Source organism: Canis aureus, chromosome 19 (assembly GCF_053574225.1).
Source record: "Canis aureus isolate CA01 chromosome 19, VMU_Caureus_v.1.0, whole genome shotgun sequence".
Taxonomy (NCBI): Eukaryota; Metazoa; Chordata; class Mammalia; order Carnivora; family Canidae; genus Canis; species Canis aureus.
In genome coordinates this window covers 18,431,105-18,444,328 of record NC_135629.1, presented here as the reverse complement: position 1 = coordinate 18,444,328, position 13,224 = coordinate 18,431,105, and the positions used below count along the sequence as shown (strand labels likewise).

The window sequence follows — 13,224 nt, the reverse complement described above, 5'->3', positions numbered from 1 at the left end:
ATTTTGTATATAATTCTGTAAACTCAGCTTACTTTTACTTACATAATGCTGAAATAACACTTTCAGAAAGACATTTTATTTTTTAAAAAGATTATTTATTTGAGAGAGAGATTGAGAACACAGGCAGGAGGGGCAGAGGAAGAGGGAGAGAGAATCCCAAGCAGACTCCATGCCGAACACAACACCAATTCGGAGCTTGATCCCATGACCCATGAGATCACAACCTGAGCTGAAACCAAGAGTCAGATACTCAGCTGACTAAGCTACACAGGCACTCCTCATAAGGACATTGTAGGGGCACTTGGGTGGCTCAGTGATTGAGCATCTGCCTTTGGCTCAGAACATGATCCCCGGGTCCTGGGATGGAGTCCCACATCGGGCTCCCTGCATGGAGCCTGCTTCTCCCTCTGCCTAGGCCTCTGCCTCTCTGTGTGTCTCTCATGAATAAATAAATAAAATCTTAAGAAAAAGAAAAGGAAGAATGAAAGAAAGAAGAAAGAAAGAAAGAAAGAAAGAAAGAAAGAAAGAAAGAAAGAAAGAAAGAAAGAGAAAGAAAGAAAGAAAGAAAGAAAGAAAGAAAGAAAGAAAGAAAGAAAAAGAAAGAAAGAAGAAAGAAAGAAAGAAAGAAAGAAAGAAAGAAAGAAAGAAAGAAAGAAAGAAAGAAAAGACATTGAAAAGGGAAGTTGACCACAGCAGCAGAAGCAGACTTGGATCTTTGGTTTAACATTGAGTTAGTGACTAGCTTATTGTATCATTAACTCATCTGTGATAGACATTATATATGAATAAATAATCATAGCTAGACATATAGCCATATTAATGGCTGTATTGTTGTCATGGGATTTTTAAAACAGTGTATAATAACAAATTATTTCAAACTTCAAGGTAAAATTACCTAATAGGCAGAGACAGTAGCTGAAAGTCCTACTCAGCATACATTTATAATAATTTAAAAATGCAATTAGAACAAAATTTCCCTGAGGACATTGCAGAAGTACACTTTTAAGGATGCTTGGAAAACATAAAGTTAAAATAGTTATATATACAGAAGGATAAAACTTTAAATAGCCAGTGCAAATCTAGTGAAGGGATGACAAAGAACATAATCTTTTTAGAGATGCAATTTAGAAAATCTTGTTTTCTCTCTAATTATAATGCTGCCAAGCCTGGTTCTAAAATTTTATATATATATATATATATATATATATATATATATATATATATATATATATATATATATTCTATAGAATTTAGCTAATATAGAAATCAAATAAATAATATTTATTATATCAGAGGCATTTAATGCAGGATCTCAGGATTTACACTCTCCCTCCCTCAATTTGGCTTAGTATATTCTATAGGGAAAAAAATATAATAAAAGTGAGTCACAGGGGATCCCTCGGTGGCGCAGCGGTTTGGCGCCTGCCTTTGGCCCAGGGCGCGATCCTGGAGACCCGGGATGGAATCCCACGTCGGGCTCCCGGTGCATGGAGCCTGCTTCTCCCTCTGCCTGTGTCTCTGCCTGTGTCTCTCTGCCTCTCTTTCTCTCTCTGTGACTATCATAAATAAATAAAAATTTTAAAAAAAAATTAGTCACATTTTTTATACAGATTTTTTTTTGATAAGTTATTTTTATTTTTTTACTGCTAAGGAGCTGTCCTGATGATATTGGACTTGCAGGCCTGGCATGGTGCAGATTTTGTACGGTCCCTATGATGTTATCTGGACTTAGCTCACCCAAGTTAGAGCAGCCTTTCAAAATGGTCATTATACAAAATATTCATTTTCTGTGCCTCCTTTTTTGCTCAGATACATAGTTCTATATTCTGAAGAGCATTTACTCATGTGCTCATTCAATAAATGGTTATTTACTAGACAGGTACCATTTTCAGATATATTACATGTTAGAATCTCTTTAATTTTTAGTATTGTGTATTCTCTGATCTTGAACCAGGGTCCTCATAAAAGCTGGTAGTATAATACTCTTATTATCATTAGCTAGCAATTTTTGAACATTGATTTTCTACAGGACACTGTGCTAAGCACTTTATAGTTATTATTGCTTTCATCTTGTTTGCTGCATTCTAAAGTCTTTTCTTAGGAGGATGACAGTTGTACTGGTGGACATTTGGGTTATTAATGGGAAGAACCTGAAGAGAATTAAGTTGTCATTGGTCCCTTGTGCAACTTTCCAAGCATTGTAATTAGCTGGAATCGACTTTTGAGTAAAAGTCAGTGGTCATGACCACAATGTCCATTGTTTTTGTACTCTAAATTAGGCTTTTATTTTCACCACTGTCAGAGATTTATTGTAGTAAATAGCATAATTAGTCACTGAATAAAACTGTAAGACACAATTTGAGTCTAATGGAGAAACAATGAGATTGTTTTGAGGAAAAGAGTGAATCACTTAACTTTAAAGTTCCTAGAAACCAATATTAATGCCTCGGTAACCTCACCTCTACCCAGAACATGGTAGGTGTTAGAATTAGTAGAATAATAAAATATTTGATAATTGAACAATAGCAAGACTGAGTTTCTATGACTGTAATTCAATTTGTTCCTTCTATAGTGGTGGTAAAATATTACGCATTGAATTAAAAAATTAGTGACACAATATGCCAGTGAGCAAAATTCATGTAAAGGTGGTTGTTTTGTTTTGTTTGATTGTTTTAAGATGATTAGAAAACAAAACAATTTCAGGTAATTGTCCATTGACTTAGTAATTGAAAGAATATAATGAAAACAATATTAATTAATATAACAAAGGTCAAATTTTATAAGAAAGAAGAAAATCAAAATAAAGAAATATTCATTTTTCACATCACTCTTATTTTCCCCTCAATGTTATTCCATTCTTGATATAACTCTTCAAAATCTTTTTAATGCAGCATATTAAAATAAGTATTTTTATTCATAATATGAAATAATTCCTGCCTGTAAAACAAAATATTTCCTAACAGATGTATTGACTCTGGGGGTTAATGTTCTTTTAAAGATATCAAGTACAAAATTTTAAAGTCGTAACAACAGTACATCTTAAACAAGGTAAATTTCCACTACAAATTGTTTTTAGAACAATTTTTTAAAAACTGTGGTTATGTGTGTCCCTGGGTATGTGTTTGTAAATATCCATATAATGGTTTTAGTAGAGTAGTTCAAATATTTCTCAGTATTTCATTTTCTCTTATTCTTAGTAACAGAGAATACAAAAATTTAAGGGATAGTTAGAAAATTATTATTCAGAAAATTATGAGTCCTGATTATACTTAAGAAATTGCATGTGGTGCCTTGCTATATAGACTGATTTGTGTCCCCCTCAAAATTTGTATGTGAAAGTCATAACCCCTCATGTGTGGTTTTTGGAGATGGAGCCTCTGTGGGGTAATTACGCCCTGAGGGAGGAGCTCTTATGACAGGATTAGTTCCCTTAAGAGACATCCGAGAAAGTACTCTCTCTCTCCAAAGTTACACAAAGAGATTCAGTGAGCACACAGCAATGTGGTGGTTGTCCACAGGAAAGAGAAAAGGCCTCAGAATAAAACCTGCCTTGTTAACATCTTGATCTTGCACATCCAACATCCATGATTCTGAGAAATGTTTTATGTTTTATTTTATTGTATTTTTTTATTTTATTGTATTTTTTATTTTTTTGTCATTTATTTATTTATTAAATTTATTTTTTATTGGTGTTCATTTTATTGTATTTTATTTAAAGATTGTATTTACTTATTCATGACAGACACAGAGAGGCAGAGACATAGGCAGAGGAAGAGGCAGGTTTCCCATGGGGAGCCCGATGTGGGACTCCATCCCAGGACCCCAGGATCATGCCCTGAGCCGAAGGCAGATGGCTCTACCGTTGAGCCACCCAGGTGCCCCTCTGAGAAATGTTTTAGCCACTCAGTCTATTGTATTTTGTTAAAGCAGCCTAATCTGACTAAGATATACCTTGAAGGCTTCTGTGTGGAGGCCTGTAGGAGAGGAATTGTAAAACAATAGCTAGACCAGTGGAAGCATACTGGTTTTCAGATAGAATTCTTCATAGTTTCATAGTTTCATAGTGGAACCCGCTGTTATCTTGCTACTCATTTCCCACTGTTTCTCATTTGTCCCTCTACTACCTTCTGCCTTCATCACAGGCATTATCCTGACTGTTCCCCCTTTACCGAAATGTCCAGCTGCCTCAGAATCACTTAAGAATGCCTCAGTTTCACATAGAGTTCCTTGGCCTTTTGCTCCAAAATGTTACTTACTATTATTCTATTAGCATCTATTCTCTTATTTAATACCACCACATACCTGTTAGAGTGTTATATTTGTTATTATTCATGAGAAAATTGAGATTAAAAGCATTTAAGATGTAGGCCTTGGGTTTATTACATATACATCTGGGAAGGTTGAGACCCAGAATTTGAACTCACTCATTTTAATGCCCAAACCATCACCCTCATTACACATTCACCGATCCTTTCCTGTCCCCCTGCCTCTCTCCTCATTGCCATCCGTCTCACAGAAGCTCAGAAGTGAGTAGGTCATGCTCTTAAAAAAAAAAAAAAAATGGATTCGCATACTCATATCCAAATCCCTTGGGTAGGCATCCAGTACACTTCACAGTCTACTCTCACCTTCACATTTTGATTTCACCTCCAGGCTATTTGATGTGAGTCTGCACTTGAGCTGCACCAGATTCTGTTCCATTTCCAGCAAGGGTGTTTCTCACTTCTGTATGTCATCCATTTAGCTGTTCTCTCTCTTCTTGTAATATTCTTCCACTTTTATATGTCCTGGAATAGCCATTGTTCTTTTTTAAGACATCAAAAATTACACAGAAAACAAACATATAAATAAATAACAGCAATAACATTAAATATTCTGTGTATTAGCCCACCACGGAGCTTTCTGTGTTCTGTATTAACTCAGCATCATTGGTACAATACAGCCAGTGGCCCAGTCTCCCACCAAAAGCATTAATTATTCTTTTACTTATGTTCTTCTTGTTTCTGCATTCTATTACAACAATTTAAAATTAAAAGACTATTTTTTAGCAGTTTTAGGCTTATAGAAAAATAGAACAAAAAGAACAGAGCGTTCTCAACCCTCCTCCCAACAGTTTCCTCTATTATGAATAACTTCCATTAATATGGTAAGTTTATTGCAATTGAAGAACCAATATTGATACATTATTACTAAGCCCATAGGTTACTTTAGGATTCATGCTTTATGTTGTATAGTTCTTTAGACTTTTTCCAATGGTTAATGTCACGTAGCCACCATTCTACTTTACACCAAATAGTTTCAAGGAAAAACTCTGTGCTTCAGCTATTCATCCCATCATCCTTCCCCCCAAAAAACCCCACCAGCCATTTTAGTTAATGTTTGTGCATTATAGTATTTTTATAGTTAATTTTACTTTCTATCCACCTCCAAATTCTTTTTATAACTAATAAAGTATGGCTTCTTCTACATAAAATATTGCATAATTTCTCCTGTAGGGAACTGTTTTACTCATTCAAAACTCTGTATCACTTTATGTGTTCCTCCCTATGGTATTGATTGTGTTAATATATACCTGTATCTACAGCTTTCTGTCTATGTACATACATTTGATAAATAATACATGAATTGTTTCTGATTTTAAGATATGAGCATTACAGGTAAAACTAATTTTTTATGACTATCTCCCCAGTTCCAGTATTTTACCCAGAGAGAACCACTGTTCTCATTTCATTTATGTCTTTCCAGGCCTTTTCCCTAAGCATTTCTATATATCTTACATACCCATAAATATATAATATTTATGTAGCCGTATTTATTCAGCAACTTACGTTATTCACTCAAACTCTGGGCATTGGGGTGATTTTTTTTTTGAGCTACTTACTGCTGCTATGCTATTACATATTGTGAATAATTCACTATTTTAGCCACTTCTCTTGATGAACATTTATATTCCATATAGTTTTTATATAAACAATGGTACATTGATCATCATTGCTACCCAATTTTTTCTGTGCATGTGCTCTCCTTTTTTATATCTGATTCTCTTTATTGAGACATGACTTGTTTAAGTACAGGGTGTTTATATTTAACTCTTCACATCACTGAGACTGGCACTTTCTATACAGTTGGCGCACATTGATGTTTGAATGAGTGATAGAAAAATGGATTTGTCAATGAACAAATATCTTGTGGAGATCTTTCAGTTGGCTTGCCATGTGTTTCATGATCATCTAAGATTTTTGAAAGCATGTGACTGTTGCTGGAAATTAAAATAATTCTGGATCAGAAATGAAATAAATAAAAGCTAGTTTTATCTGTTTAGAGTAGCAATGCCCTTTTAGGTTTGCACATCTTTAAGTTGAGCACACATCTCAGTATTAAGCATTTTCACACTAGTAAAAAGTTCTTTCATCAAAATAATTCTCTGGGGTGTATTCTGAGTTGACTATTAGTATTACTGGATTCTACATTGGTAGAGAAAAACTGACAAGTGTCCTCAGTAAGCTAATCTACTAGATAATTGCATGTGTTTGAGAATTAGTTATTAAAGGAGATCTTTCATCTCTTTGTTTTCCAAGTGAGTTCCTTTTAGTTTTGTTTTTTTGAGAATTATGTGTTAAACATTAAGTTGACTAGATTCCATGACCATAAGAAATAAAAATAAAATTTAAGTGGAACTACTCAAGTGTTTAATTCCAGCTAGTTTAACTAGATAGTCATGAAAAGTTCATTGCTCATCATTGTGTCTCTTCTGGAAGCTCCGCTGAGAAATTTTACTCCGTAAAATTGCTGGCCTTTTGCATAAGACCAAATGAGTGTGAGTCAGTATGCTGAAGTATAAAGTCCAGGCTGGTTTTATCTATCTTGGAACACAAAAGCAAGGGAAAAAATACATTACTTCAGCTTTCCATCACTTATTCTGTAGTTTCTATTATTTTCCTAAAGAAAGTATTATTTTTTTCTTCCCTTTGCCGGTTTTGCTTTGTCTTTTGATGCTGCTATTAAATTTCACTCATTCAGTGAGATAATACAAAAAAAATAATAAATAACCAACACATTGCCTTCAGGATAACAGGTGCTTAAAAACATGTACCTGTACCTTCAGTTTAACTTCTCTATATTTCTTACACTTTATCTATAAAATGGAGCATTCATTAATTCAACAGACATTGGCTCCACTGTGCCATCAGTTGTTTTCAACATGGGATAGCAAAGGCCCTAACCCCAAAGCAAGTTCTAGTAGCTGAGTTCATATTGAAGATATGGTGGTAGTGATGATGAAAGGAAAAATCATGAAGTTGAAAAAAGAAGAGGAAAAAAAAATAACTTGATGTGAGTTATAAGGGTTAAAGATGATAATGGATTTGGAAACGCCCTGTCTAAAATAATGTGTATTCTGGGGCACCTCAATGGCTTAGTCAGTTAAGCTTTCAGCTCCTGATTTCAGCTCAGGTTATGATCTCAGGACTCTGTGCCTAAAGTGGGGTGAGGGGGTGGTCTGCTTGAGATTCTCTCTCTCCCTCTGCCCCTCCCCACCTCTAAAATAAATAAATAAATAAATAAATAAATAAATAAATAAATAAATAAATGTATTCCAAGCACTATATGCTATGATGTAATAATATAATTAACCCATTTTAAAAAAAATAGTAACTATAGATATTAAAAAAAAAAAACACTGCATGGTGGAAAGAAGAATGGACTGGGTAATATAGGCTTTGATATTGTCCTTGCTTGGTCCTTATTGGAAGAATTTTGAGCAAGTAACTTGATCTTTGTACAATACTTATGAGCATGCTAGGTGGACTAGAGCTTTTGTTGAAGGCAATATTAACAGATGTTACAGGCGTAAAATATTTGATGGTTCAGTGAGTTTGAAAACTTTTTTCTATTTTACTGTAGTCACCTTTGGAGAGCCACCTGGTGCCTGTGAGCACTTCCAAGCTCTTAGAATGGTTCTTCAGAATAAAAATATATTTCACTCTGTTTGAGCCCAACACTTCACTGTGTCATTTGACCTGGATACCTACTCATAGGATACCCATATGTCTTGCTGAACTGGTATGTAGGGAATAGAGTTTGCAAATGCTAGACTAGAAGTCCCTTCTGGCTGTCATACTTCTAAGAATATACTTTTGCTCTTTTCATCGTTAGTACTTCTTCTTATCTTGTTCAAAATACTTAGGAAGAGATGTATCCTTAAATGTCACCAACACAAAAATATGGTACTTGAATTTGTTCCCCAATTGACACTACTATTTATATTCTAAATGGTGGTAAAAAAAAAAAAAAAAGGAAAACCATCATTTATGATTACTAGGTTGGTTTGAAATATTTGGGACCTGAGCCCTTAACCTTTGAAGTACTGAAATTGAGTATTAGATAATTCTTTGCCATGCTGGGTTTTCATATGCATTGTAGGATATTTAGAAGCATCCCTGGTCTTCTACCCACTTGATGGATAGTACCTCTCAGTCATGACAATCAAAAGTGTCTCCAGACATTGCCAGATATCCTGTGGGAAGCAAAATTGCCTCCAGTTAAGAATGCACTATGTTGGAGTCATCAATGTTATAGAACAATAACCAGTTAAAGATAAAATATCTTACTTAGGACTGGGCCTAGTAGGGTAACTAAATTCCCCAGATGGCACCCTGCCATGGAATATTTTTGCTTCATGGTGGCATTTATGGCTATTTTGCCACCAGTGTATTCTTGCTTGTAGTTGTGCTTCTGTTTGTGGGTTGAGCTGTAGCATTGACATTGCTGCCAATCGGATTTAACAGAAAATGAAAAGCAGCTGCAATATTTCAAAGCATTGAACGGACTGGGCAGAAGGTATGTGGACAAATCCTATTAACAAATAACGGGATTTGTGCACACACAGTGCCTCCCACACTGCGCCTTGGAAATCTATACCAGGCTGTTTCCATCACTGTTGTGCGTAAGTCACAGAAATTATAATAAATTGAGAAAATTATCCTTGCACACACGAAGGCTCAACTTACATTCTGATGATGACTAAGGATATTTTGGATCATTTGTCAAAGAGGATATCTGATGAAATAAACCTTTAATCCAGCTTAAATCTAAACCAGCCAGAAGATACTAAATACATCTGCTCTCAATTTCTAATCTTAACCTTAAAAATAATAGTAATAAACTTAATATTGAGAGTCTTCATAGAAAAGAAAAAAATTAGTAATAAAGTCTTCTGAGTAGACCAGATGCCACTGAGAGGTTTAAACAGATTATCTTTAAGTTGCCTTCCAAATCTCAGTGACTATGAATTGCCCATCTGGGTTCTTGAGGGACCAAATTATTTCAAATTATTAGTATCCTACTATCTTCCATTATCGAGAAGCTCTATGCTTCCAGTTATGTTTAAAGCGATGCATGTATTGTGTGAATCCAGTACTTTTCCTTTGGCACTATGCTATTGCTATAGACTTAGTCTGGTGGAGGGCCTGGATCATAACTGCATCTGATAGATAATACACAGATTATGTTGTGGCAACTTGTGGTGGGATAGGCAGGTTGAATTTTCTGAGGGTCTTAGTTCTAAATATCCAAGAATAGCAACTCCATGTATTTGGTCTTTACAATCTAGTATAATGAGACAACAAAATTACTGTTATTATTCAAGACAATGACAAGGTAGCATTAATGCAAGTAGGGGGCCCTTTCACATGTGAGGTCCTGCACAACAGCAAAAATTGCAAGTGGGCTCTGGATTCAGACTGTCTGGACTCAAATCCAGGCTCTCCCTAATACTAGCTTCAGCAAATGCCTTACCTTCTTAGTTTTATTTTCTTTAAAATGATAGTCTTAGTGTCTAAATGAGATGATTTGTGGGATAGAAATTAGATGGATTCACCCACATATGTATAAAGTACTTGATACATACCAAGCACTCAATACATTTTGTTGCTGGCAGTAGAATACATGTTAGCTAGTATAATCATTGGTCAGCTACATTATTTAATACATTTGAAGTTGTCAGGTGTGTTAAATTGCAAAAGAAAATCACTTCCCATTGATTGGTGACTATAAACCAGGAGAGCCGATTTAAACTTATTTATGACATCCCTATATTTTTATACAATAGCTTCATCTTTTAAGTGGCCATTACTTGAAAAGTGCCACCATATTCAATCTGTCCTCAGGAGAAAAACTTAAAATGTGGTTTGGTCTGTTCTGAGTCTTGTACTTGTGAGAATAATTGGCATTCTGCTGCCTTCACAAAAGTGTAAGTTTGGGTATTATGGGATAGTTTTGCCATTGCCACAGAGCTGATGGCAGAAGGTGACTTAACATCCTGCAAATTGGCAGTCAGCGCTGCCCCTGAAGACTTGCCCACTGATGTAAAAGAATGAACTGCCCGCTGATTTGTGCCCCTTCCCATATCCTCCTGAAAACCTACAGACTTTATTTTTTTCCTACCTGTAAAATTGCTTAGCTGCCCAAGGGATAACACTTCTAGGAATTTTGACTGAGAATGGAGAGTTCTGTGTGGTCCTTAATTGGGAGAGGAACCTGTCAAAAATAATATATTCACAAATACTCTGAACCATTATGGGCCTGGCAACACTATATAAACTGTCACACAGCTGGTGGCAGGTGGGTTGATTTTTTAGCAACACTAAAAGCTGACAGGAATGTCTTTCAGAAATCTACTCCCTTGAAAATTTCTAGTTAAGGTATTAGAAGAGGTGTGGAGGGTATAACGGGAGACAGGACGGGAATTAGGTGGCTGGGTAACTGCTGTGAAATATTTGAACTATGACAGCTGATTTCCGTTTAATTTGAGGTAGCAACTAATTTCCTTTGAAATTAGAAGTTTTAGTAAGTTTGACTATTTCTTTGCTAGATTTGGACTATGGATAATTTTAGGAAAGCTAATGAGAGAAGTGGCAGGATAATCTAAAAGAGCATGGAAAGAAAAATACAGAAAATGAGTCCTTTCTGTTTTTATGAAGAGACTGCTACTGTTTATGCACAGCATAGTGGCTGTTTTGTGTGTCATTTCTGTTTTTGTTCACATAGAAATCAATGTCTCATCTCCCTTCACTTCCTATCCTCATGATAAGTTTTGGCCACAGTGACTGCCTACTGCTTTCCACAAAACTGCAGGGGCTTTCAAGTGAAATGTGGACAAAAATTTGAATGAGTAAATATTCACTGCCATTTTCAATTGCTCTACTTTAGCCTCACTTCAAGGGTTCCTAAACATGTTTTTTGCCCTGACTTTAGCAATCTAGAGAAACCTATGGATTATTTCTCAAAATGGTGTTTCTAAATGCATGAAATAAAATGCATAAGATTATCAGAGAAACCAATTATGTTGAAATACAGTCCTCTCCTCGAATCCCTTGGAAAAGAACCCCTGCCCTAGTTCTTGCTCCTTTTTATGCAGATCATGCTAATCAGTGGAGAGAAAATCAGAATAGGGAATTTGAATTGTGTCAAGAGTAACTCCTATAAGAAATAAGAATAAAGAGAAATACAGCAAAAGAAATGGAAAAGAAAAGACCTCTTGGGATGAAGTATATTTTGATGCTGTATAGAGAAGGAGAAATGGGAAGAGATGCTTCAGGGGAAGCAGAAGGGGGTAAAAAAAAATACAGAATGAAAAGAACGGCAGAAGTAGGTTTTAAATTGCATAGCCTTTGATGTTCTTGGAGAGATAAAATTATAAGATTGGACTTACTTTCTTCTTGTTACTGGGATCTGTTTGCTGAAGAATGGGTCACATGAGGCTCATATTCAGGTTATATGTGGAACTCACTCTTGTTTTCAAAGTGTATATCCTCTCTACAACTTCTCAAATTTTAGGAACGGTATTCATCTCTTCCATGACCAATCTTAAGTTCTAGCTTCTCAGTGGTACTTTCCTGAAATAGTTTCCTTTTCTCACATTCTGGTGACTGTTTCTACTTCAATAATCGATCTCTTTGCTTTGCATTGTAGTTAGTTCTGTTGATTTATTTCACTTAGTTGTCCTCACTGCCTTGATCTTGCCTTGAAATTATGATGAATGGATGGACAGATGGATGGATGCATGAGTGAATGAATACATCTAATGAATGCATGATGAATACTTGTCAAAGTGTCTGCCCACATTTTCGATAGGGATGCTTATAGAAACAGAACACATTCTCATCATTGGAACCATAATCATGGAATGAGGGCCTGTTAGGTACCAAATAGCACACTAATATCTTCATAAGTATTATGTCTTACCATCATAACAACTCTGACAGAGAAACTTTATTATCTTTTATCAATGATGAGGAAACTAAGAGTCAGAGGTGTAGCTATTTCATATTAATCGGTGGAGATTTGGACTTGAATATACTTCCTTCTGATTTAAAAACCTATGTATTTTCCTATATCAAGCTGCTTCCCCTTATAATAAAACAGAAAGTTTTCTCTCAGTATTATTTCATTAGTATTCTTATTGATAATTACCCTTCATAATAACAAGAAACATTTATATTTTAATAAGTGGAAATATAGTCTCAGAACCAGGATATCACATAATTCTGTCATTCTCTTAAGAAAAGAACTTTACCATCCACCTTGATTTGCCATATTTCAGTAAGCTTTCAAAGAGGCAATCTGTTACTTTGGACAATATTGATAAGCTATCAAGTTGGATCCCAATTTAGCGTGATTTTAAAAAATATTTAAAGATTTTATTTATTTGTTTCAGAGACATTAGAGAGACAGAGGAAGCATCAGTTGGGGGCAGAGGGCAGTGGACAGGGGGCAGGGGGCAGAGAGGAGAAGCAGGCTCCCTGCTGAACAGAGACTCCCCACACACACACAATACGGAGCTTGATCCCAGGACCTGGGGATCATGACTTGAGCCAAAGGCAGATGCTTAACCAACAGAGCCATGCAGGTGCCCCTTCATCATGATTTCTTTTTTTTTTTTTTTAAGATTTTATTTATTTATTCATGAGAGACACACACAGAGAGAGGCAGAGACACAGGCAGAGGGAGAAGCAGGCTCCATGCAGGGAGCCTGATGTGGGACTCCATCCCGGGACTCCAGGATCATGCCCTGAGCCAAAGGCAGGTGCTACACCGCTGAGCCACCCAGGGATCCCCTTCATCATGATTTTAAATTTAAGTTTTGTACCATCATTATTAAAAACAATTAACTTATCTGGCAGAATTATAACATTTAAAAATATTTTCCATTAATTAGTTACTGTT

At 35.6% G+C, this 13,224-nt stretch overlaps 1 long non-coding RNA gene across 1 annotated transcript in view; it reads right to left on the bottom strand.

The window, feature by feature from the left end:
• Nucleotides 1-13,224, bottom strand: part of LOC144289704 (uncharacterized) — a 285,074-nt gene that overhangs the window by 259,944 nt on the left and 11,906 nt on the right. Inside the window, exon 3 of the long non-coding RNA XR_013357618.1 lies at nt 4,629-4,787. This is a non-coding gene — a long non-coding RNA (uncharacterized LOC144289704). The remainder of the gene's footprint in view (nt 1-4,628; nt 4,788-13,224) is intronic.